Raw genomic sequence first — 4,809 nt, 5'->3', positions numbered from 1 at the left:
TCCATAAATTTCTATTTATCCTATAATTCTATTTATTATATATTTATGTTTTTCCTGGTGATTCCCTGTTTTTTTTCCCAGGGCTCCAAAGGGGACACGGGAGAAGAAGGTCAGAAGGTAACGAACAGTGCTGGATGTCTCTTCTCCCACTGGGAATTTCCCCCATACTCTCCTATTCCCGTATCCCTTTTCCTCTTCCTCCCATGGAAAGGTGTCCAAGTGACCTCCAGAGCTGAGGAATCAGTGAGGGCGCTGTGGGATCCCTTGGGATCAGCTCTGAAGGATCTGGGTGTCCCAGGAACAACATCTCACTGTGGGATCCCTTGGAATCATCTGGGAAGGTCATGGGTGTCCAGGGAGCACCATCTGGTTGTGGGATCCCTTGGGATCAGCTCAGAAGGATCTGGGTGTCCAGGAAACACCATCTGGTTGTGGGATCCCTTGGGATCAACTTGGATGGACCTGGGTGTCCATGGAGCACCATCTGGTTATGGGATCTCTTGGGATCAGCTCTGAAGGTTCTGGGTTTCCATGGAGCACCATCTCCTTGTGGGATCCCTTGGGATCAGCTTGGAAGGACCTGGATGTCCAGGGAGCACCATCTGCTTGTGGGATCCCTTGGGATCAGCTGGGAAGGCCATGGGTGTCCAGGGGGCACCATCTGGTTGTGGGATATTTTGAGCTCAGCTCAGAAGGATCTGGGTTTCCAGGGAGCACCATCTGGTTGTGGGATCCCTTGGGATCAGCTCTGAAGGACCTGGGTGTCCCAGGAACAACATCTCGCTGTGGGATCCCTTGGAATCATCTGGGAAGGCCATGGGTGTCCAGGGGGCACCATCTGCTTGTGGGATCCCTTGGGATCAACTCAGAAGGCCCTGGGTGTCCAGGGAGCATCATGTGGTTATGGGATCTCTTGGGATCATCTGAGAAGGACCTGGATGTCCAGGGAGCACCATCTGGTTATGGGATCTCTTGGGATGAACTCTGAAGGCCCTGGTTGTCCAGGGAGCACCATCTGGTTGTGGGATCCCTTGGGATCATCTGGGAAGGCCCTGGTTGTCCCACGAGCACCATCTGGCTGTGGGATCCCTTGGGATTATCTGGGAAGGACCTGGGTGTCCAGGGGGTACCATCTGGTTGTGGAATCCCTTGGGATCAGATCCCTGGAATGTCCAGGGAGCACTATCTGGTTGTGGGATCTCTTGGGATCAACTCCAAAGGACCTGGGTGTCCACGGAGCACCATCTGGTTGTGGGATCCCTTGGGATCAGCTCAGAAAGACCTGGCTGTCCAGGGAGCACCATCTGGTTGTGGGATTCCCTTGGGATCAGCTCCAAAGGACTTGGATGTCCAGGGAGCACCATCTGGTTGTGGATTCCCTTGCGATCAGCTCGGAAGGTCCTGGGTGCTCAAGGAGCACCATCTGGTTGTGGGATCCCTTGAGATCATCTGGGAAGGCTCTGGATGTCCAGGGAGCACCATCTGGTTATGGGATCCCTTGGGATCAACTCCAAAGGACCTGGATGTCCAGGGAGCACCATCTGGCTGTGGGATTCCTTGGGATCAGCTCTGAAGTACCTGGGTGTCCCAGGAACAACATCTCGCTGTGGGATCCCTTGGAATCATCTGGGAAGGCCATGGGTGTCCAGGGAGCACCATCTGGTTATGGGATATATTGGGATCAGCTCTGAAGGATCTGGGTTTCCAGGGAGCAGCATCTCACTGCAGGATCCCTTGGGATCATCTGGGAAGGCCCTGGATGTCCAGGGAGCACCATCTGGTTGTGGGATCCCTTGGGATCAGCTCTGAAGGACCTGGGTGTCCAGGGAGCAGCATTTGGTTGTGGGATCCCTTGAGATCAGCTCTGAAGGCCCTGGGTGTCCAGAGAACACCATCTGGTTGTGGGATCCCTTGGGATCATCTGGGAAGACCCTGGGTGTCCAGGGAGCACCATCTGCTTGTTATGGGCCCACAGGACTAATCCTGGACTAATCCTGATTTTTTTGCTCACTTTCTATCCACAGGGAGAGCCAGGAATTGGGTTCAGAGGTCCCGTTGGTCAGGCTGGGCCACCTGGATTTAAGGTGGGACATTCTTTTCTTCCAGGTAGGATCTTGCTTGGGGAGGTTTTTTTTGGGATTTGTCTCTCTTTAATCTTTGTTTTCCACCGCTGGGTGTTGGAAAACAAAGGCTTTGGAGCTGCAGCTGCAGGGATAAAGCTCCAAAGGCAGGAAGGGAAGCCTGGGAAAGCAGGAAAGGCAGGAACATCATTCCATGGGATTGAGATAAAGGGAGTGTCCTGTGTCCTCCAAAGAGCCTTTTCAAAGCATTAAGATCCAGAGGATAAATATCATGGAATCATAGAATGGTTTGGGCTGGAAGGGGCATTTCAAGGTCACAATGGGCAGGGACAGTCTCAGCTGGATCAGGCTGGGAAAAAATATCCAGGGAATTGTGGACTCCGCTCAGTTTCAGTGATTCCTTGGGATGTTGAAGGGTTTGGGTTCCCCTCTGAAGGTTTGCAGGGTTTGGGTTCTCCTGAAGGTCTGCAGGGTTTGGATTCACCTCAACTGGATCAAGCTGTGAAAAGAAATCCAGGGAATTGTGGTCTCAGCAGCAGTGAGTTTCAGTGATCCCTTGGGATGTTGAAGGGTTTGGATTCCCCTCTGAAGGTCTGCAGGGTTTGTGTTCTCCTGAAGTTCAGGAGGGTTTGGATTCTCCTGAAGGTCTTCAGGGTTTGGATTCACCTCTGAAGGTCAGGAGCATTTGGATTCTCCTGAAGGTCTGCAGGTTTTGGATTCTCCTGAAGGTCTGCAGGGTTTGGATTCACCTCAACTGAAACAGGCTGTGAAATAGGGCTGTGAAAAAGTATCTAGGGAATTGTGGGCTCAGCAGAAATAAGTTTCAATGATCCCTTGGGATGTTAAAGGGTTTGGGTTCTCCTCTGAAGGCCTGCAGGGTTTGGATTCTCCTGAGGTTCAGGAGGGTTTGGATTCTCCTGAAGGTCTGCAGGGTTTGGGTTCTCCTGAAGGTCTGCAGGGTTTGGATTCACCTCAGCTGGATCAGGCTGTGAAATAGGGCTGGGGAAAAAAATCCAGGGAATTGTGGGCTCATCTAAGTTTCAGTGATCCCTTGGGATGTTGAAGGGTTTGGGTTCCCCTCTGAAGGTCTGCATGTTTTGGGTTCTCCTGAAGGTCAGGAGGGTTTGGATTCTCCTGAAGATCTGCAGGTTTCAGGTTCTCCTGAAAGTCAGGAGGGTTTGGATTCACCTCAAGTAGATCAGACTGTGAAATAGGGCTGGGAAAAAATCTAGGGAATTGTGGGCTCAGCAGCAACAAGTTTCAGTGATCCCTTGGGATATTGAAGGGTTTGGGTTCCCCTCTGAAGGTCTGCAGGGTTTGGGTTCCCCTCTGAAGGTCTGCAGGGTTTGGATTCTCCTGAAGGTCTGCAGGGTTTGGATTCTCCTAAAGGTCTGCAGGGTTTGGATTCACCTCAACTGAAACAGGCTATGAAATATGGCTGTGAAAAAGTATCTAGGGAATTGTGGGCTCAGCAGAAATAAGTTTCAATGATCCCTTGGGATGTTGAAGGGTTTGGGTTCCCCTCTGAAGGTCTGCAGGGTTTGTGTTCTCCTGAGGTTCAGGAGGGTTTGGATTCTCCTGAAGGTCTGCAGGGTTTGGGTTCTCCTGAAGGTCTGCAGGGTTTGGATTCACCTCAAGTAGATCAGGCTGTGAAATAGGGCTGGGAAAAAAAATCCAGGGAATTGTGGACTCAGCAGCAACGAGTTTCAGTGATCCCTTGGGATATTGAAGGGTTTGGGTTTCCCTCTGAAGGTCTGCAGGGTTTGGATTCACCTCAAGTAGATCAGGCTGTGAAAAGAAATCCAGGGAATTGTGGGCTCAGCAGAAATGAGTTTCAGTGATCCCTTGGGATGTTGAAGGGTTTGGGTTCCCCTCTGAAGGTCTGCAGGGTTTGGGTTCTCCTGAAGTTCAGGAGGGTTTGGATTCTCCTGAAGATCTGCAGGTTTCGGGTTCTCCTGAAGTTCAGGAGGGTTTGGATTCCCCTCTGTAGGTTTACAGGGTTTGGATTCTCCTGAAGGTCTGCAGGGTTTGGGTCCTCCCTTATGGACGAGGACTGGAAGGAGTGTCCCAAATTCGGGTCGTGTGAACTCAAGGAGACACCTCGGGCTTCCTCCAGGTCTTTTAGAGGGACACTTAAAATCCCACCTAATCCCCGAAATTCCTTGTGATTCGCTCCACAGGGCGAACCGGGAGCCCCGGGACCTCCAGGAGCTCAGGGCATCCAGGGAATCCGCGGCCACGCCGGAATTCCCGGATCCCAGGGGGACAGAGGGGCTCCAGGTCTGCCTGGGATGCCGGGACAGAAGGTGAGGGGACACCACGGGTTGTGTTTGTCACCTCAGGGTGGGAATCCAGGTCTCCAGACCCCGATTCCACACGGGGTGAGGAAAAACGGGAACAAATCCTTGCAAAAGGAGAGGGAACAGCATTGATGGGATCAAAGAAAGGAAATAAAGACCAAAATAAAGGCCCCAAAATGTGGGGCAGGGGGACGTCCCTCGAGGTAAAAGATCCCCAATGCAGTGGAGCTCCAACCAAGTCCTTGGTTTTCATCTTTTAAATTTAATTTTGTTTATAAGAATCTCTGAGATCCAGATCCATGGAAAATTGAGGATGTTTGAGGCTATTGGATCCAGATCCATGGAGAATTCTGAATCTTTGAGACTCTTGGATCCAAGTCCATGGAGAATTACGGAACTTTGAGACTCTTGGATCCAGATCCATGGTC

The 4,809-nt window shown here is 51.5% G+C and overlaps 1 long non-coding RNA gene across 1 annotated transcript; it reads left to right on the top strand.

Moving 5' to 3' along the window:
* The first annotated feature begins 79 nt into the window (after nt 1–79).
* On the top strand, nt 80–4,391 carry LOC113941420. Its single transcript, XR_003525674.1, has 3 exons — nt 80–117; nt 2,025–2,084; nt 4,262–4,391. It is a non-coding gene; the product is annotated as an uncharacterized LOC113941420 (long non-coding RNA).
* The last annotated feature ends 418 nt before the right edge of the window (nt 4,392–4,809 follow it).

The sequence above is a fragment of the Corapipo altera genome, unplaced genomic scaffold, assembly GCF_003945725.1.
Source record: "Corapipo altera isolate COAL_440 unplaced genomic scaffold, ASM394572v1 132093, whole genome shotgun sequence".
Classification (NCBI taxonomy): domain Eukaryota; kingdom Metazoa; phylum Chordata; class Aves; order Passeriformes; family Pipridae; genus Corapipo; species Corapipo altera.
Note: the sequence above shows the minus strand (reverse complement) of the source record. Positions and strands in the feature narration are given on the sequence as shown.